Source organism: Salmo salar, chromosome 16, assembly GCF_965601325.2.
Source record: "Salmo salar chromosome 16, fSalSal1, whole genome shotgun sequence".
Lineage (NCBI taxonomy): Eukaryota > Metazoa > Chordata > Actinopteri > Salmoniformes > Salmonidae > Salmo > Salmo salar.
In genome coordinates, this window is record NC_138306.1 from 25728944 (window position 1) to 25751106 (window position 22163).

The 22163-nt window shown below is 42.9% G+C and overlaps 1 long non-coding RNA gene across 1 annotated transcript; it reads right to left on the reverse strand.

Annotated features, from left to right (window-relative positions):
- Nucleotides 1-4: 4 nt before the first annotated feature.
- LOC106573437 (beta-1,4-N-acetylgalactosaminyltransferase 3) lies at nt 5-21100 on the reverse strand. The gene is made up of 10 exons (XR_001321345.3): nt 20608-21100; nt 15656-15746; nt 15498-15572; nt 4265-4332; nt 2287-4160; nt 1931-2084; nt 1364-1436; nt 1101-1253; nt 713-839; nt 5-575 (listed from the first exon to the last, which is right to left on the reverse strand). It is a non-coding gene; the product is annotated as a beta-1,4-N-acetylgalactosaminyltransferase 3 (long non-coding RNA).
- Between the last annotated feature and the right edge of the window lie 1063 nt (nt 21101-22163).

The following is a 22163-nucleotide window of genomic DNA, read 5'->3' on the forward strand; positions in this document are numbered from 1 at the left end:
AGGGTGTGTGTGTGTGTGTGTGTGTGTGTGTGTGTGTGTGTGTGTGTGTGTGTGTGTGTGTGTGTGTGTGTGTGTGTGTGTGTGGCTAACCAGTAGTACTGTGGACCTCCATGTTAAGATTGAAGTACCTCTGCACTAGTTCAGGAGTGTCTTCTTCCAGGACAGTTAGTACTATGTTCTGTTTTCCATAATCACCACACCCTCAAACAGTTTGAGTGACAGGAGATATCACCCAATGGTGTGTCAGGAATCTCCTCTGTCCTGCCCTCTCGTTAACCAGTCGACAGATGGAAATGGCTGATGCGAGGAGTGGGGACATTAAAGTGCGGCAGTTTCCTTGATTTCCTTGTGGCCACGGATGTGTCGTCGTGAGTTACAGCTGCGTCGTAGTGGGTTACGGCTGCGTCGTAGTGGGTTACGGCTGCATCGTTGTACAATTTGGCTGTGTTGTTGTGGGTTACGTGCCGCTGTGTTGAGTGCGCCGGTTCCACATACCACGTTTAGAATGCTAGTGATGCAGGAAGTTCCTCAGGTAGATACGCTCCACCTCAAGACTCGACAGAATCGGCAGAATCCTGAGACACAGAGCAGGGGAGAGCCACAAAATGCTATTAATGATCAGATTGTTAGAGCAGGCATGAGCAATAGAACATACACAGACATGCACCAAACAACCCAACACAGACAAACAAACAAACACACACACACACACCTGTCCAGCAGCTCCCAGTCCTCTCCGTCCCAGCGGTCAGTGAAGTCGTGTGTGTTCATGCCTCCTGCTGCATCCAGGTCAGACTTATAGATCCCCAGCAGACCAAACCCATTCGCCTCCCAGTAACCTGGAACACAACGAGAGAGGAGAGAGAAAGAAAGAGAGGTGGAGGTGTGTATATCAGTGAAGGCTGGTGAGATAATCTATAGGAGGACGGCCTCATTGCAATGGCTAGAATAGAATATATCGAACGGAGTCAATCATGTGGTTTCCATATGTGTTATATGTTAACCATTCCATTTATTCCATACCAGCCATTAAAATGAGCCTGTCCTCCTATAGCTCCTCCCACCAGCCTCCTCTGGTGTGTATATGCGTGTGCGTGTACCTCTGGGCTTCCTGGGCGTAGCCCCACAGTCCAGTCTCATGACGATGGGGGCGAAGGCCATGTGTCCCTCCACACAGTGTTTCCTGACTGAGTCGATGATGGAGGGGGGAAGTGGATGTGAAGGTCACACAGAAACACTATACTGTGCTCATCCTGGGGAGGAAGAGAAAATATTCATGCCCATTTCATGAAACTAAGGACACAAAACAGGACACACCCAGTCTATCACATAGTGATGGTGTCACTGAGGATGTCATACTCACAGTGATGAGGTCGATGCCAGCCTATAGACCAGCGGAACGCTCAAAGTTTCCACTCAGCTTCACGTACTTGTACCTGGTTCACAGAGGCAAGTAATCAGGGGTGAAAGTAAGCCATACAATTAAAACGTTAGCCTATCACAATAAATAAAATAAAGATGCCAACAAAACTGTAGGCTATAACACCATCATTTACCATTACCGCATCTCAGCCACTTCAAAAATGTGTAAATTGAGTTGAAAACGGGTCGTATGTGCTACAAAATGTGGTGTGGTTTCGTCTCTGCGATGAGAATGTAGTGACATTTTTCCAAGGCATAGATGAATGTCCGAGACAGAGACAACAGTGGAACGCATCAACCTAAACTCAATCCAGGCTCCATGTGTCTCAATTCCAAAATGTCATTCCGCTTTTTTGTGATTTGTAACAGATGTCTCTTTCCATCACTGTTTGGATGCTGAAATTATTTTAGAGTGAAGGAATGTGCCCAGGTAGTCTACGGGAGCCTTTGAGGTGATTTGTTTGACAATGATATGAACATTTTATGACTTGTGCCACACTCTGCATACCTGTGCAGTATGGATGCCTTTAGTGCTGCCTCTATATCCATGTCAGTGCTGTTGTAGTCAGTGATGATGAGGTTGAAGTAGGGGTCTCCAGTGGTCTGGAACAGACCCTCCATGTCAACTATCAGCTGCTGCACCCAGCGGGCCTGGTTCTTTACTGAAACACACAAGCACGCATACACAGAGTAATACATCATTATATCACCATACAACATTAGGAGAGTAGCAGTGTGTGTGTGTGTGTGTGTGTGTGTGTGTGTGTGTGTGTGTGTGTGTGTGTGTGTGTGTGTGTGTGTGTGTGTGTGTGTGTGTGTGTGTGTGTGTGTGTGTGTGTGTGTGTGTGTGTGTGTGTGTAGTACCTGGTACTATGAAGTGTACAGTGGCAGTCGGGTTCCAGTGGAAGCCTAGAGGCTTGCATAGCAACGTCTCAGGGGCAGGGCGAAGGAGTCCCCTGGGGCGAGATCGATTATGGCGATTCAGAGCATAGATGTAGTGTGTCAGACGAAGGTGTTGGCCAGTTATGTCCCTTAGCTCCAGCTCCAGGAAGTACCTGCTGCCCTGAACCCCATCCACTTTCCTCTCAACATTCAGCACACGCACCAGGGAGAAATGCCTAGGGAGGGACAGGGTTAACACAAACTTCCACACACACATATACTGTACACACACACACACACACACACACCCGTTGTGTCTGTGGTTTAGTTTGTCCATGAAGGCCTTGACGACAGGCAGAGCATCACTAGGGCGGAGCAGCAGGTTACCAGACACGTTACAGCGGAGGTCTATCCAATCAGAACACATCGCCTGGAGGTTAACAGGGGTCACCTGGAATGTCTGAGCCCAGTTTACCTCAGGGTCAAACACCGGTGGAGGCGTGGAGTCATAAGCCAGCCCCTCCTCCTCTTCAGAGTCTCGACCCCAGACTCCATAAAGACTCACTCACACCCACCTCTTCACCCTCTCTCTCCCCCTTTCTTTCACCCTCCCCCACTCTGTCAATCCCTTCAACCAGATGGTTCCTTCCGCTGATCACGCCAGGGGGCAGAGCACAGTGGACTGTGTTGTCATAGTCAGGTTGCGGTCGTGACTTTATATGTGTTTGTGCTCGGAGGATGATATCTGTCTCTAGGCCCTGGACTCTCTTCCTGGTCACAGTTGCTTTGTGGTACAACTTCACTAGGGGTGGTTTAATCTTAGTCCCCCCCCTCTGACCAGGCTGTTGAACGCGCCGGCGCCTCCCTTGCAGCTGGGGAAGCCTAACTTGTGGTCTGTCTCTGTCTGCTGGTCCGTCTGCTGGTCCGTCTGCTAGCTTTTCTCTGTCAGCTGGTCTGTCTCTCTCTGCTGGCCTGTCTCTCTCTGCTGGTCTGTCTCTCTCTGCTGGCCTGTCTCTCTCTGCTGGTCTGTCTCTCTCTGCTGGCCTGTCTCTCTCTGCTGGTCTGTCTCTCTCTGCTGGCCTGTCTCTCTCTGCTGGTCTGTCTCTCTCTGCTGGTCTGTCTCTCTCTGCTGGCCTGTCTCTCTCTGCTGGCCTGTCTCTCTCTGCTGGCCTGTCTCTCTCTGCTGGCCTGTCTCTCTCTGCTGGCCTGTCTCTCTCTGCTGGCCTGTCTCTCTCTGCTGGCCTGTCTCTCTCTGCTGGCCTGTCTCTCTCTGCTGGCCTGTCTCTCTCTGCTGGCATGTTCTGGTCTAGATTTTGTGGTGCAGGTAAAATCGTTAACCCAATTGAGTTCTGTTCTGCTGGTCCCTCTCTTGGTCTGGGTTGATTTTGGTCTGCTGGACCCAGACCTTCTCTGTCTGCTGGATTCCCTCCTGGTTTTTTGTGCTGGTCTGAGCTGTTCAGCTGGTCTATCTGCTTGTCTGTCTTCTGGTCTCAGCTTTTCTTCTGGTGTAGTCTGTATAGGTTTGTGTGACCCATGACCAAGAGGGATCTCTAACCCATCCAGTTCAGTTGCTCTGGTCTGGACTCCGGCTTGCTGCTCTACTACAGCTGCTGCATTAGATTCTCTCCTCTTCCTCCTCCTCCTCTTCTTGTATGTGAGAGTCTCAGACATGTTTGTGTGTGTAGGTGCCCTGTCGGCCTGTGGCAGGGAGAAGAGTTTGTGTCGTCATCTCTGAGCATATTCGTCATAGTCAGGAGGGGTGTGGTCTGTCTCACTAGCCCCTCCCACATTTGGAGGAGCCTCACCATCTAACCCCTCCTCTGGGACCGCCTTTCTCCTCATCGAGATGCCAATATCTACCAGTCAACACACAGATGGAGAAGAGTGTTCATATAAAACGAACGCTGACCGACGACATTTCATATACTTTAGAAGAAAAACGAATGTGTGTCTCCCCTACCTCTGGCTCTGTTCTCTCCCTCCTGTCCCTCTGGCTCATCCAGCCTCATGTACCTGGAAAAGCCATACCTAGAGAGTGGAGATAAGGAAGGGAGTAGAAAGGGAGAGAATTTCATCATTGCACACTGTCTGTCTCTCTCAGACACCATTATCCATAACATCAGTGATAGCACCCTGCCCTCTGCTGGATGGTAATGGTAATGACCTCATACAGGATAAGCCTCTGCTCAGACCAGAGCCCGGTTTCCCAATAGTGATGGAACTTAGGCTTACGAGTCTTTTAAAGTTGCATCTTTCCTACAACGGCCAAAGATGTAACATTCGTTTCCCAAAGAACCCCGCAGAGAGAATGTTAGTTAAGTGCGTCGTTAAGACATAGTGTTGATACTGATAGGATCGAAAGAAAGGTTGCGCTGCTTTTGTATTGGTCTTCTTGTTGTGGATGGCTGTTCACAAATCTAAATGTGTATTTGAAGCCAATAATGGTTGAGTTCAAGAAGTTTAAGCTGCCTATCAATCATTGGTTTTGAAACCAGTGGACAGCCAGTGAAAAACATGCTATTGCAACAACTGCATAGTTTGGATCCCAGCCTATGGAATAAAAGTGGGGCTTTTATTGCTCAATCTAATTCATGGTGATCCATAGGCCTAATGGACACATGCTCAAACTCGCACACTTTTGATAAGACTTAAAAGGGGCAATCTGTAGTTGTTACATCCATTTTTTGACTTATAAGTTATATACAGTTGAAGTCGGAAGTTTACATACACTTAAGTTGGAGTCATTAAAACTTGTTTTTCAACCACTCCACAAATGTCTTGTTAACAAACTGTAGTTTTGGCAAGTCGGTTAGGACATCTACTTTGTGCATGACACAAGTACATTTTCCAAAACATTTTTACAGACAGATTATTTCATTTATAATTTACCGTGTCACAATTCCAGTGGGTCAGAAGTTTACATACACTAAGTTGACTGTGCCTTTAAACAGCTTGGAAAATTCAAGAAAATTATGTCATGGCTTTAGATGCATCTGATAGGCTATTGACATAATTTGAGTCAATTGGAGGTGTACTTGTGAATGTATTTCAAGGCCTACCTTCAAACTCAGTGCCTCTTTGCTTGACATCATGGGAAAATCAAAAGAAATCAGGCAAGATGAAGATGAACGTTCTTTGGTGCGAAAAGTTCAAATCAATCCCAGAACAGGAGAGGACCTTGTGAAGATGCTGGAGGAAACAGGTACAAAACTATCTATATCCACAGTAAAACAAGTCCTATATCAACATAACCTGAAAGGCCGCTCAGCAAGGAAGAGGCCACTGCTCCAAAACCACCATAAAAAAGCCAGAATACGGTTTGCAACTGCACATGGGGACAAAGATCATACTTTTTGGAGAAATGTCCTCTGGTCTGACAAAAATAAAATAAATAACAGAAATAGAACTGTTTGGCCATAATGACCGTCGTTATGTTTGGAAGAAAAAGGGGGAGGCTTGCAAGACGAAGAACACCATCCCAACTGTGAAGCACGGGGGTGGCAGCATCATGTTGTGGGGGTGCTTTGCTGCAGGAGGGATTGGTGCACTTCACAAAATAGATGGCATTGTGAGGCTGGAAAATTATGTGGATATATTGAAGCAACATATCAAGATATCAGTCAGGAAGTTAAAGCTTGGTCACAAATGGGTCTTCCAAATGGACAATGACCCCATGCATACTTTCAAAGTTGTGGCAAACTGGCTTAAGGACAACAAAGTCAAGGTATTGGAGTGGCCATCACAAAGCCCTGACCTCAATCCTATAGAAAATTTGTGGGCAGAACTGAAAAAGCGTGTGCGAGCAAAGAGGCCTACAAACCTGACTCAGTTACACCAGCTCTGTCAGGTGGAATGGGCCAAAATTCACCCAACTTATTGTGGGAAGCTTGTGGAAGGCTACCCGAAACGTTTGACCCAAGTTAAACAATTTAAAGGCAATGCTACCAAATACTAACTGAGTGTATGTAAACTTCTGACCCACTGGGAATGTGATAAAGAAATAAAAGCTGAAATAAATCATTTTCTCCACTATTATTCTGACATTTCACATTCTTAAAATAAAGTGGTGGTCCTATCTGACATAAGACAGGGAATTTTTACTAGGATTAAATGTCAGGAATTGTGAAACTGAGTTTAAATGTATTTGGCTGAGGTGTATGTAAACTTCCGACTTCAACTGTATAAATATCCATTGATTCTTGAAGAATATAACTTTAAATGCCTCATGAGCTTAGTTCAACTGTCACACTCCATGAGAACCCAGAATATAAGCTTGTTTTTCTCCAATGTTTTTAAACATTGTAAATATAAACACTGTATAGTCTCATAACATGGTTAAAACAATCATTTTGATATCATGGATGGTCAGTCCTTGCATCCATAGCTCTGTCTATTAATCTGAGAGTGGTTACATTTCTCCAGGCCTATCCCTCAGCTTTTTACCACAACAGAGGAGGGGCGACGATTTTGTTATTGTTTCTATTAAGGATTCTAGCTTTAATCTAACAGGGAACATTATATTTTTACTCAAGTTTTATGCTTCAGTGTTTATTTACTGTCACAGAGGCCAGGTCATCCTCTTCCGGTTGGAGAGACTGCGAGACGAGTGGATTGACTGGGACTGTTGTGGTCGGTTTGGTGGAGAGATGTCTGTTAACAGACGTTTAGCGTATGTCACACTTCATTTTAAAGTTGACGCCACAAAATAAGGTCTTTTGTTTTGATTTGAATGCTTCAATGTTTTTGAATATATGAAGTTACTGTAAGCCATTTACCTCTGCTGTCTTGCGGTAAGGTTGGCTGGAGATATTTCTGAGACTAAATGATTCGCATGTTAACATTAACAAATGTCTAATGTATGTCAGTCTTCATTTGAAATTCCAGGCTAACGTACACTACATATACAAAAGTTGAACTAAGCTCATGAGGCATTTATAAGGTATAATATTTAATAATCAATGGGTTTACATCATTAATCCATAAATTCAAACACGGATGTAGCAACTAAGGATTCTAGCTTTAATCTTAAGAGTTGTTGCGTGTTTTTAGGTTAAGACCTGCTGTCCTCTGCAAAATTGCTACCCATGATGTCCTCAAACACTACTACATCTTGAGGGAGGAGGGAGGAGCGGTCTTGGTGATTTGTGGGTTAATAACCAATAAGTTCAATACTAACCTACACTGAGTGTACAAAACATTAAGAAAACCTTCCTAGGGCTGTTACGGTGACCGTATTACCGCCACACCGGAGGTCACGAATCCTGATGGCAGTGAAATTTCACTTCACCATTTAGTTACGGTAACTAGGCTTCTCCAAGATCTGATGCTGCTGATGGTCATTAGTAGCCTACCAAAGTTGCTTACTGCCTGGTACTCAGCACTCTACTGTCCCTCTAATCAATCTGACATCAAAAATTAGAGCCCATGAGCTCATGGTGCACAACATTTCTATAGGCTATGCTATTGCATGAGAACACAGTGATGGCCTCTATTAAAAAGAGGAGGATCGCATCAGCTTTCTATATGCTAGGCCTACTATATGTATTTCTCAACTTTCCTAAAACTAAGCACATTGCTTCTCTTTACAACAGGATGGAATGAAAATTAACCACTGGAATAGTATCCTCCATTCACTATGTAAGTGCATAGATTGCATGTATTTTTTCCCCTATTCCTGTTTCGAGACAGGTGCATGATAATGGTCCATTCTAAGCCAAAACAAATTTCACAAATATTATTTATTATAAACTGGGTGGTTTGAGCCCTGAATGCTGATTGGCTGATATACCACAGCTACCACGGGTATGACAACATTTTTCTTTTAACCTGTTATGGCTAGGGGGCAGTATTTTCACGGCCGGATAAAAAACGTACCCAATTTAATCTGATTATTACTCCTGCCCAGAAACTAGAATATGCATATAATTATTAGCTTTGGATAGAAAACACTCCAAAGTTTCTAAAACTGTTTGAATGGTGTCTGTGAGTATAACAGAACTCATTTGGCAGGCCAAAACCTGAGAAGATTCTGTACAGGAAGTACCCTGTCTGACCATTTCTTGGCCTTCTTGATTATCTCTATCCAATACAGGGGATCTCTGCTGTTACGTGAGACTTCCTACGGCTCCCATGGGCTCTCAGAAGGCGGCAAAAAGCTGAATGATATCGAGGCAGCCCCTGTCTGAAAAACATTAGCGCGTTTGGATAGTGGACAGTCACAGTACTATGAGACTCAGGCTCGTGCACGAGGGGATCCCATGCTTTTATTTTCTCTCTCTTTTGTACGTAAACACGCTTTCCCGGTCGGAATATTATCGCTTTTTTACGAGAAAAATTGCATAAAAATTGATTTTAAACAGCGGTTGACATGCTTCGAAGTACGGTAATGGAATATTTAGAATTTTTTTGTCACAAAATGCGTAGTGCGCGTGACCCTTATTTACACTTCGGATAGTGTCTTGAACGCACGAACAAAACGCCGCTATTTGGATATAACTATGGATTATTTTGAACCAAACCAACATTTGTTATTGAAGTAGCAGTCCTGGGAGTGCATTCTGACGAAGAACACCAAAGGTAATCAAACTTTTCTAATAGTAAATCGGAGTTTGGTCAGGGCTAAACTTGGTGGGTGTCTAAATAGCTAGCCGTGATGGCTGGGCTATCTACTCAGAATATTGCAAAATGTGCTTTCACCTAAAAGCTATTTTAAAATCGGACACCTCGATTGCACAAAGGAGTTCTGTATCTATAATTCTTAAAATAATTGTTATGTTTTTTGTGAACGTTTATCGTGAGTAATTTAGTAAATTCACCGGAGGTTTGCGGGGGGTATGCTAGTTCTGAACGTCACATGCTAATGTAAAAAGCTGGTTTTTGATATAAATATGAACTTGATTGAACAAAACATGCATGTATTGTATAACATAATGTCCTAGGGTTGTCATCTGATGAAGATCATCAAAGGTTAGTGCTGCATTTAGCTGTGGTTTGGGTTTCTGTGACATTATATGCTAGCTTGAAAAATGGGTGTCTGATTATTTCTGGCTGGGTACTCTGCTGACATAATCTAATGTTTTGCTTTCGTTCTAAAGCCTTTTTGAAATCGGACAGTGTGGTTAGATTAACGAGAGTCTTGTCTTTAAAATGGTGTAAAATAGTCATTGCATTTTTTAGGTTTTTGAATAACGCGCCACGGGATTACACTGGCTGTTACGTAGGTGGGACGATTTGGTGCCACCTACCCTAGAGAGGTTAAACAACACATCCTAGATCTGAATGAAAGAAATAATCTTATTAAATACTTTTTTCTTTACATAGTTGAATGTGCTGACAACAAAATCACACAAAAATAATCAATGGAAATCCAATTTATCAACCCGTGGAGGTCTGGATTTGGAGTCACACTCAAAATTAAAGTGGAAAACCACACTACAGGCTGATCCAACTTTGATGTAATGTCCTTAAAACAAGTCAAAATGAGGCTCAGTAGTGTGTGTGGCCTCCACGTGCCTGTATGACCTCCCTACAACGCCTGGGCATGCTCCTGATGAGGTGGCGGATGGTCTCCTGAGGGATCTCCTCCCAGACCTGGACTAAAGCATCCGCCAACTCCTGGACAGTCTGTGGTGCAACGTGGCGTTGGTGGATGGAGCGAGACATGATGTCCCAGATGTGCTCAATTGGATTCAGGTCTGGGGAACGGGCGGGCCAGTCCATAGCATCAATGCCTTCCTCTTGCAGGAACTGCTGACACACTCCAGCCACATGAGGTCTAGCATTGTCTTGCATTAGGAGGAACCCAGGGCCAACCGCACCAGCATATGGTCTCACAAGGGGTCTGAGGATCTCATCTCGGTACCTAATGGCAGTCAGGCTACCTCTGGCGAGCACATGGAGGGCTGTGCGGCCCCCCAAAGAAATGCCACCCCACACCATGACTGACCCACCGCCAAACCGGTCATGCTGGAGGATGTTGCAGGCAGCAGAACGTTCTCCACGGCATCTCCAGACTGTCACGTCTGTCACATGTGCTCAGTGTGAACCTGCTTTCATCTGTGAAGAGCACAGGGCGCCAGTGGCGAATTTGCCAATCTTGGTGTTCTCTGGCAAATGCCAAACGTCCTGCACGGTGTTGGGCTGTAAGCACAACCCCCACCTGTGGACGTCGGGCCCTCATACCACCCTCATGGAGTCTGTTTCTGACCGTTTGAGCAGACACATGCACATTTGTGGCCTGCTGGAGGTCATTTTGCAGGGCTCTGGCAGTGCTTCTCCTGCTCCTCCTTGCACAAAGGCGGAGGTAGCGGTCCTGCTGCTGGGTTGTTGCCCTCCTACGGCCTCCTCCACGTCTCCTGATGTACTGGCCTGTCTCCTGGTAGCGCCTCCATGCTCTGGACACTACGCTGACAGACACAGCAAACCTTCTTGCCACAGCTCGCATTGATGTGCCATCCTGGATGAGCTGCACTACCTGAGGCACTTGTGTGGGTTGTAGACTCCGTCTCATGCTACCACTAGAGTGAAAGCACCGCCAGCATTCAAAAGTGACCAAAACATCAGCCAGGAAGCATAGGAACTGAGAAGTGGTCTGTGGTCCCCACCTGCAGAACCACTCCTTTATTGGGGGTGTCTTGCTAATTGCCTATAATTTCCACCTGTTGTCTATTCCATTTGCACAACAGCATGTGAAATTGATTGTCAATCAGTGTTGCTTCCTAAGTGGACAGTTTGATTTCACTGAAGTGTGATTGACTTGGAGTTACATTGTGTTGTTTAAGTGTTCCCTTTATTTTTTTGAGCAGTGTATTATATCACTGTATTTTTTATTGATTTTTTAAAATATACTTTTTTAAATAAGACAGTATGACGGTATTTTTTGTTTTTGAGTAATAAAAGTTCAACCTTTTCTTTATGAGTAGTGAGTGATCCTTGGGTGGCAACACATACATTGTAAGTGATTTCAATGAATCTTTCTCCATTCTGATTGTTTTATACTGTTCAATTCAACTTCAACCAAAACAAATTTCAGCACTTTTATAATTTCACCATTTCCTGCACTCAATTGCAGTGGTGGAAAAAGTCCCAAATTGTCATACTTGAATAAAAGTAAAGATAAATGAATAGACAATGACTCAAGTAAAAGTCACCCAGTAAAATACTACTTGAGTAGAAGTCTAAAAGTATTTGGTTTTAAATATACTTAAGTATCAAAAGTGAATGTAATTGATAAAATGTAGTTAAGTATCAAAAGTAAAAGTATAAAAAAGTCAAATTCCTTAAATTAAGCAAACAATTGTATTTTTTTATTTACGGATAGCCAGGGGCACACTCCAACACTCAGACATAATTTACAAACAAAGAATTTGTGTTTAGTGAGTCCTCCAGATCAGAGGCAATAGATGACCAGGGATGTTCTCTTGACAAGTGCATGAATTGGACCATTTTCCTGTCCTGCTAAGCATTCAAAATGTAATGAGTACTTTTATGTGTCAGGGAAAATGTATGGAGTAAAAAGTACAGTATTTTCTTTAGGAATGTAGTGAAGTAAAAGTAAAAGTTGTCAAAAAGTAAAATACAGATACCAAAAAAAAGACTTAAGTAGTACTTGAAAGTATTTTTACTTAAATACACCACTGCTCAATTGAGATCATTTCCACACGCCACGTAGGGCTGCACGATATGGGCAAATAATCTAGGACTTATTTTTAACCAAATGTTGCAATTGCGATTTGACTTGCGAATTAGAGCAAAACTGTTGGAATCATGGAAATAGAAATACTATTCTAATTCTATAGTTAGAATATAATAGTGGGCACTTTGAATACAGTGTTGTTTGAGATGACAACAAATTAAAATGCCAGGGAGGAGTTATTGTGACAGGGTAAGAACTAAAGTGTTGATAAGTGTTTCCTAGGGGACCCTATAAGCTTTGGCTACACTGCATGTTCTCTCTTAGCTACTTCATGAAGCTAACATATTCTTGCTTTGCATATTCCGCTTTGATTTAAAGATACTGTTGCACAAACAACATGCTGATTTAGGTCTACACCATCACTGGTATTATCAGGCTGTATTAGCTAGCTAGGTTTGCTCTTACTCCGTACATTTATTAGCTAGCTATTAGCGGCTAACAATTAGCATCTCACAAGATTTAGGGCAACTTGCTAAGAAAAGACATACTAGCTGTTTGCTAGTGGATTTATATTAAGAAGCAAAGTGAAAACAGCAATGTTGTCATCAACATTGTTGCCTGTGCTGCACTGACCATGCAGACTGAACGCAAGTGTCTCATGGTTGAGACATCAAATTCGCTCCTTGAGTGACAGGGGGTGTAGCTAGGTCTGTGTGGAAAGTGGCACGGAGAGAAAGAGCGTAGAGAGATGACTCAAGTAGCGAACTATAAAAATTGACATTACACATGGCGTATCCCATTTAACAAACCAAACATTCAAATACCGGTACAGAAGGTAAAGTAAAAACCCAAACCGGTCCCTGCATCAATACCGGTATATCATAAAATACGGTATACCGCCCAGCCCTATGTGAGACTGAGGGAGAAAAGACATCATTGTGTCGGGGGGGGGATTTATTTTCTGAGTCTTGACATATAGTAAGTATTTCTTCAGGCGAACAAAAGTCTCCGCTCTCGATTTAAATGCAGTTCTGCTCGCTCAAAGTCACACTCGCAAGCACTCAAGTTTAATTTGCGCGCACACAGCTGGCCTGCACTCGCGGGACCTGTCCTCTGCTCGCTTGACCACATTTCTTCTCTCTCTCTCTCTCTCTCTCGACTCAAGTGTTTGCTCGCGCAATGATGTTTCATCTTGCACTAGTTCGACATAGAACCATGCTGTTCCAGATAACTGTGATCACGCTCTCCGTAGCTGATGTGTGTAAGACCTGTAAACAACTTAACATTCACAAGGCCGTAGCGCCAGAAGGATTTACCAGGATGCATACTCAGAGCATGCACTGACCAGCTGGCAAGTGTCTTTACTGACATTTTCAACCTCTCCTTGACCCAGTCTAAAATACCTACGTTTCAAGCAGCACGCCCCCCTTCACATCAACGAGGCTGTAATGGAGTGGGTCAAGACCTTCAAGTTTCTCTGTGTTCACATCACTAACAACCTATCAAGTCCAAACACACCAACACAGTCGTGATGAGAGCACGACGACGCTTCTTCCCACTTAGGAAGCTCCTCAAAAAGGTTTACAGTTGCACCATTAAGAGCATCTTGACTGGCTGCATCACCGCTTGGTATGGCAACTGCTTGGCATCCAACCGCAAGGCGCTACAGAGGGTAGTGTGTATTAATTAGGGCCGATTTCAAGTTTTCATTACAATCAGTAATCTGCCTTATTGGACGCCGATTATGGCCGATTACATTGCAATCCAGGCTGACCACCTGTTACGCGAGTGCAGCGTGAAAGGGAGCTTGTGGCTGCAAGGAGCCAAGGTAAGTTGCTAGCTAGCATTAAACGTATCTTATAAAAAACAATCAATCTTTACATAATCACTAGTTAACTACACATGGTTGATGATATTACTAGGTTAGCTTGTCCTGCATTACATATAATCAATGCAGTGCCGGTTAACTTATCTTTGAATCACAGCCTACTTCAACTTTGACAAACGGGTGATGATTTAACAAAAGCGCATTCGCGAAAAATGCACAATCGTTGCACCAATGTACCTAACCATAAACATCAATGCCTTTCTTAAAATCAATACACAGAAGTATATTTTTTTAAACCTGCATATTTAGTTAAAACAAATGCATGTTAGCAGGCAATATTAACTAGGGAAATTGTGTCACTTCGCTTCCGTTCAGTGCAAGCAGAGTCAGGGTATATGCAACAGTTTGGGCCTCCTGGCTCGTTGTGAACTGTGTGAAGATGAAGACCATTTCTTCCTAACAAAGACCGTAATTAATTTGCCAGAATTTTACAGAATTATGACATAACATTGAAGGTTGTGCAATGTAACAGCAATATTTAGACTTAGGGTTCGATAAAATACGAAACGGTTCCGTATTTCACTGAAAGAACAAACGTTTTATTTTCTAAATTATAGTTTCCGGATTTGATCATATTAATGACCAAAGGCTCGTATTTCTGTGTTTATTATATTATAATTTAGTCTATGATTTGATAGAGCAGTCTGACTGAGCGGTGGTAGGCAGCAACAGGCTCGTAAGCATTCATTCAAACAGCACTTTACTACATTTGCCAGCAGCTCTTAGCAATGCTTGAAGCACAGCGCTGTTTATGACTTCAAGCCTATCAACTCTTGAGATTAGGCTGGCAATACTAAAGTGCCTACAGGAACATCCAATAGTCAAAGGTATATGAAATACAAATGGTATAGAGAGAAATAGTCGACGTGTCATAATTCCTATAATAACTACAACCTAAAACATCTTAACTGGGAATATTGAAGAACTGGGAATATTGAACCACCAGCTTTCATATGTTCTGAGCAAGGAACTTAAACATTAGCTTTTTTACATGCCACATATTGCACTTTTACTTTCTTCTCCAACACTGTGTTTTTGCATTATTTAAACCAAATTGAACATGTTTCAATATTTATTTGAGACTAAATAGATTTTATTTATGTATTATATTAAGTTAAAATAAAAGTGTTCATTGTTCATTCAGTATTGTTGTAATTGTCATTACTACAAATATAGATATAAAAATCGGCCGATTAATCAGTATCGGCTTTTCTTGGTCCAATAATCGGTATCGGCGTTGAAAAGTCATAAATCGGTCGACCTCTAGTAGTGTGTACAGCCAAGTACATCACTGGGGCCCAACTCCCTGCCATCCAGGACCTCTATACCAGGGTCAAAGACTCTAGCCACCTAAATCATAGATTGTTCTCTCTGCTACCACATGGTAAGCGGTACCGGAGCGCCAAGTCTGGGACCAAAAGGCTCCTAAACAGCTTCTACCCACAAGCCATTAGACTGCTGAACATTTAATCAAATGGCTACCCAGACTATTTGCATTGATCCCCTTTTTTTGTTGTTGTACTGATTCTCTTCCACTGGCTCTATGCACACTTACCCACACACTCACACATACTACACTGACACTCCAACACACACACACACACAAAACAGACACACTTGTTGGGCAAGCCTGGGCAGGTTGTGGAAGGTTCCTGTTGGTGAATAACGTACCTCTGGCCTCCAGGGCTGTGGTGTGTAGCTGGAACGCCAGGCTTCTGAATAATCCTCCCCCACATCACCTCCAACCTGGAACACACAGATGAGGTAACTCCTTTTCTGGTTTTTGTGATGGGTGTGTATGGAAAGACTGGTATGTGACTCTCCCTTACCCTCCATCTCTCTCTTCTTCTCCCCCTATCCTTACCACTCTTTCTTGGGTAGGTCTTCTCCTGGGTCTGTCCTCACTGGCAGGACTGAAACCTGCAGCAGAGAGAGAGGGAGAAATGTTAGGAAGGAAAGGGAAACAAACTGCCACTCTAAAATTAGAAGTACGTATTACAAGAAACAAACAAACACACACACACACACTTTCTCTCCTTGGTTCTAGTCCAAAGTTAAATCATAGATCTAACTCTAAACACACAATCAGCTGGTCATAACAATGGAAATGACACATACGAATCTGAACATACTGCACACACACACACACACAAGCACACTTGAACACACACTCCTCGCTCTACTGCTGATGTTCCAACAAGTGTCCTCTGCTTAATTCAGGGTCATGTTAACCCGCTGAGCTAAAGGCATCGGGTCTGGTAAACAACAACAGCCTTCTGGACTCAGAAACACTAACCAGGCGTGTGCGCACACAAACAAACACACTACAATTAGACAACCCTGTGTGTATTTATAGAGGCAGTGCCACAGGGTTAGCGTGTGTGTGTGTTGGGGGGGGGGGGGGGGGGGGGGGGGGTGCGATGGGGAGATAGAACTTTAAGTTCTGGAAGTCTGTAATTATCACCAGGGGGGAGACACATACACGGTCATTTTAGAGGTAGTTGAGGACAGAAAAATAATGATATTTTTAACTCAAGGAATAAGAGATTCTATCCCCTTCCTATCTCCCTTCTCATGTTTGTATGTCTTTCTCTCCTCTCCCTGTTCCTCTGCACTCTCCTCTCCTCTGGCTAAGTGTCTGGGCACATAGACAAATCTACAAAATCTGTCCTAACACTATGCACACAAAAACATGCACAAACATACATATGTTAAGAGGGTGATGTCCTCGCCCCTGAGAATAGCCCCATCTGAGGGGGCTCAGGAATGCACTGTGTGTGTGTTTGTCCATAGGGGGGTGTATTATTCATTTTCTCTTCTTTACAAAACACACACACACCTGTGTGTGTGCGTGTGTGTGTATTGACAGCAGGGTTCCAAAGCCCTGTCCCCTCCAGCCCCAGGTATGAGGCTACCACTGCTACAAACGAATGTGTGTGTGTGTGTGTGTGTATAGACAGCAGGAGCAAAAGGACGGTGGGAAAGAAAAGCCATCCACAAAGACTAACATCTACATGTAAAGGAAGTCACACCGCTTGCTTAGCGAGTACCACTTCCTCCTGATTCAGCTCACATCGAGGCTCGAACCGAGGACCTCTGCCTTGCTAGAACCTTAGGGTTCTTGGAACTGAAAAATGACCCCAAAAGGTTGTTGCAAGAACCCCAAAGGAGCTGGGGTTCATTGAGGATCCTCTTTAGTTCTTGGGGGTTCTTGCAGGAACCTAACTGCTCAGCAGAAACATTTCGATTAGAATTTGAGACAACAGCTGGAGCAGGTACTTAAAACAACTTCTTAGGGATAGGCGTCCCGTCAACGGGACAGTTGTAAATCATAGTCTTTCGCCCCTATACCCAGGTCGGACGACCGATTTGCACGTCAGGACCGCTACGGACCTCCATCAGAGTTTCCTCTGGCTTCGCCCTGCCCAGGCATAGTTCACCATCTTTCGGGTCCTGTCACAATCGCAGATTTTAGAGAAACAACAAATGTCAGTTCATATAAGTGTCTTATATCGGCTGAAAGCTTCAATTCTTGTTAATATAACTGCACTGTCCAATTTAGAGTATCTATTACTGAAAAAAATGGCATGCTATTGTTTGAGAGCTCCTAACAAAAAAACGTTTTTCACCGCGATAGGTTTGATAAATTCACCTCTGAAGGTTAAATGTGTACTTACATTCTGAAATCTTGCTCTGATTTATCATCCAAAGGGTCCCAGAGAAACATGAAGTGTCGTTTTGTTAGATAAAATCATTTTTCATATCCTAAAAAGGTCCATATAGCATGCACGATCGATTTTGTATTTCCACTTGTTCAATTTGCAAAGATAGGAATCTGTGAAAATCTAACCCTAAACGTTGTTTCAACCAGTCATATCCCGTTCGTATTTATTTCTCAGAGATCCTAGAATGTAACCAGATTTCACTATATCATTAGGGGTGTAGTATATCCTATAGGACACCAAATTTGGTCAGAGAGCGACGCCTTCATGGCACGCTGATGACGCGGCAGTCTTCACTTGATCGACTGTAACTTTGTCAAATAAGCACCAATCGGGGTCAAACAAAGCTAGCTAGATAGCCAATGAGCTGGGCTTTGCAGGAGTATCCGGAAACCCTGTATCTGTCGCAAAATGTAGCTGCTAACCTTGTGCGACAGCAAGACTTTTCCTTTTGGACAAAAATTATAAGAATATGGAGAGTTATGAAGTTATGAAAACTGGTTGTTTTGCAAATGTTGAACTTATAATATGGCTACTAATACTGGAAAAGCTAAATCAAAGTCCAAGTGTCCAGATTTGACGATATTATTGCAGAATTTTTTTTAATGTGAATGCAAATGTCCCCTTCACAATTTTACCAAATGTACCTGGGTGACTTCACACTAAATGTCATGTAGTTTGCTCATACTTCAAGTTATCCGTCTGAAACTTTGCACATACACTGCTGCCATCTTGTGGACACCATTACAACCAGAGTGATGGCTAAACGTGGGACCTTCACTGCATTTCAAAGATGGTGGTAGAAAAAAATGGTTGATTTTTTTCTTTGTATTTTTTTCTACCAGATCTATTGTGTTATATTCTCCTACATTTCCACAAACTTCAAAGTGTTTCCTTTCAAATGGTACCAAGAATATGCATATCCTTGCTTCAGGGCCTGAGCTACAGGCAGTTAGGTTTGGGTATGTCATTTAGGCAAAAATTGGAAAAAAAGGGGGGCTATCCATTAACTGAAAAATTGAAAGATCTCAATCAATTTAAGGTTTCTCCCTTGTATGATATAAATTGATATTTTATATGATGATACGATCTATCTTTTTATATTTGTGAAAATGGATGTGTTGTTTGACACTTATCTCCCGTATAAAATCCTTTCTAAAACAGAATGGACACAATTCAATGGATATCAAATCAACAAAGAGGTAAGAATATGCTAAAGGCTATAGCTGCATTGGGCGCAGGTGACTGCTCCCTTTTGTGTGTGTCTGTGTCAGCAAGTATACTGATGAGGAGGCACACAAAGGTAATGTATGTACAATTGATATTGGTTTGCCTCATAATGTTATGCAGATCCCATGTATCATCTACAGTTAAAGTTAATTAATGGTTTCTCTAAAACCTTACAGGACTCAGTCACATCAGCCATCTTCCTCCTCCCTTACCTCTTCAATGAAAATCCCAGAGGCCTCAACATTATGGACAAGGAAGGCTATGTGTATGAAAACCATTATTAAAAGTTATGTTTTTTCATTCACATTTATCACAAAAACCAAAGTATGAATACTGTTGTGCACTTTTTGTTAATAAAAACAAATTTTATTTGTCACATGCACTGAATACAACATGTGAAATGCTTACTTACAAGCCCTTAACCAACAATCATCTGTATAATTATAATTGTTTGTATTCAGACTTCACCCTCCCTACACATCGAATGAAAATCTGTTCGATCACCATGCACTGCAAAATCATTCTGGCTATGGATAGCCTAAAGAGGACATCAACACATCAAAATGCCAGAGGATGTACCCATTGGACTTGGGGCTCTGCTGGGAGTTTACCTCATATTAAAAAATATATATATAATCTGCTTTGCCATTAAAATCATAATAAACACTGACAATTAAAATATTGTGATGCTGATTATTATCATTAACAATAATAACAACAATAATAATGCTTAAAAATGAACCCTCTTCGAGGAACCATTAATGGGGGTTCTTTGAAGAACTTATAGGGGTTCCCCCACATTTTCAATTTGAAGAACCCCTAAAGTATTATCCAGAAACCTTTTCATTTTAGAGTGTAAGGAACAAAACTACCAGTACACCTACACAGGGCCGGTTCAGGGCATAAGCGGTCACTTAGGGCCCCGACCCAATTTATTTTTTAGAGTAAGAATGGTAGAATACACCAGGTGCAATTTCGAAATTTGGTTGCATATCAGAAGCTTTCCTCTTGTTATGTCAGTCACTCAATTAGCCATGACAGCTAACAATTTTTAGATTGGTAGTTAGTCTAGCCAGCTAAACTTGCAATAGGCTTAATCATTGCTGAATAACAGCTGGGCATGCAGGGCATGTGCCTAGGAGCCCAGACCTCCAGGGGGCCCATAGTAACCGGAAGCCTAGTGGTTAGAGCGTTGGACTAGTAACCGGAAGGTTGGGTTGCAAGATCGAATCCCCGAGCTAAAAATCTGTCATTCTGTCACTGAACAAGGCAGTTAACCCACTGTTCCTAGGCCGTCATTGAAAATAAGAAAGAAACTGACTTGCCTAGTTAAATAAAGGTTACATTTTCTTTATTTGCTTTCATCATTACGAAATGTGCTGAATTGCAGGAAATTAGCTGTAAAACTGCACGTTTTCTCCCTGCCCAATGGCAAAATGAGTAGAAGTGTATGTTATAAAATTGCAACGTTTACTCAGTGCCATGGCAAAATGCGTAGAATTGCAGAGAATTTGCTTTAAAACTTACATTTCTCTCCAACGACAAGGGGGGGGGGACACTAAAATGTTTTACCACAAGGTAGGGGACCCGCTAACCAAATCTCGCTTAGGGCCACCAAAAAGCTAGAGTCGGCCCATTTTGTTACGTTAGAGCCTTATTCTAAAATGGATAATAAAAAAAAAAACTTAAATATATACACAATACTTTCCGAATCACGCACGCACGCACACACACACACACACACACACACACACACACACACACACACACACACACACACAAGCTGATCATCATAGCAACGGTTCAGATGGCCAATATAGCCAACTCACGGCTATTGGTGATCCTCCACACTCTAGTAGCTACAAACTCTTGTTAAACAGAGAAAGCTCCCAGCATCAGCAGAGCTAAGTACAGCAGATGTTTCCGACTCCGTCTCAGCTTCTTCAGCGGGAAGAACGATTTGAACATGTTGATTGATCTCCCTGCTGCTTGCTCCAGGGTACTCTGTCAGTCATTGATTCTGCCACCGTGAATTTAACGGCTTTGTTCGGCAAAGTTGGACCAGACTGACCACTCGTCAGTCTCGCGACCCTGTTCGTGACACACCGGCGGCCCCCCAACACTCCCACCTAGCGATGGTCCCGAAAGAGCTTTAATTTCATCACGTAAAAAAACCGCGCTGGCTTCGGCTGCTCTGACTCGAGTGCTATCTTGGATTTAACCGAATCGACACTGGCACGTGGGTTGTCTGACTGGGCTACAGAATGAATGAAACAAAATGCCCACCAACCCACTGCACATGCACACAGAACACGGACAAACAGATTGCACCCCCCGGACAGCGAGAGATTTAGGGGTGTGGTTACGTGGCCACGCCCACATCTCATTCGCAGCCAGTGGCACAGGTAGTTTCCGGGATCCTTGGGACAACGTTAAAGTGGTAAAGGTTAGGTTCAAGGTTAAGGGAATGTTCAAGGTTAGGATATGGACGTGAAAAGGATTACCCCATATAGATTACCTGGGAGACATTGGTAGGCCTGTCACATGATCCCACATGACCTTGATTCTAATCTGTTCTTTGTCAAAACCTTTGTTACGCAGTCTAGCAGATCGTGTGCTGTGTATTTGTGAGAGTGTACCAAAGTCATTCCCCCCTTTACATCTGAATATTTTCAATACCACTGGATGAGTTATTATATGGTTTTAAATGAGGTCAAGTCAATATATGAGGCAGCACCACACCTGTTAAGTGTTTTTGTAATAAAGTGTTTTGTTGTCATAGTCAAACTAACTACACGTCAGGATGACAGCCCTATCGCTGGGGATCGAGTAATCTATGTCAGTGTGTTTGTGTGTGGCAGCCTGTGGTGTTTTATCCGTAAATGTCCGTAAAATGACACCGCAGATGGCCCTGTGTGTGTGTTACCCAGCAGTGACCCTCAGTGGTGTAAAGTACTTAAGTTAAAATCCTTCTTTAAGTAGTTTTTTTTGTGTATCTGTACTTTACTATTTATATTTTTGACAGCTTTTACTTTCACTCAGTGGTGTAAAGTACTTAAAGTAAAAATACTTTCAAGTACTACTTAAGTAGTTATTTTGGGTATCTGTACTTTACTATTCTATTCATATTTTAGACTACTTTTACTTTTACTTCACTACATTCCCAAAGAAAATAATGTACTTTTTACTCCATATATTTTCCTTGACACCCAAAAGTACTTATTCCATTTTGAATGCTTAGCAGGACAGGAAAATGGTCCAATTCACACCCTTATCAAGAGAACACGTGGTCATCCCTACTGCCTCTAATCTGGTGGACTCACTAAACACAAATGCATCCATCGATTGTAAATTATATCTGAGTGTTGGAGTGTGCCCCTGGCTA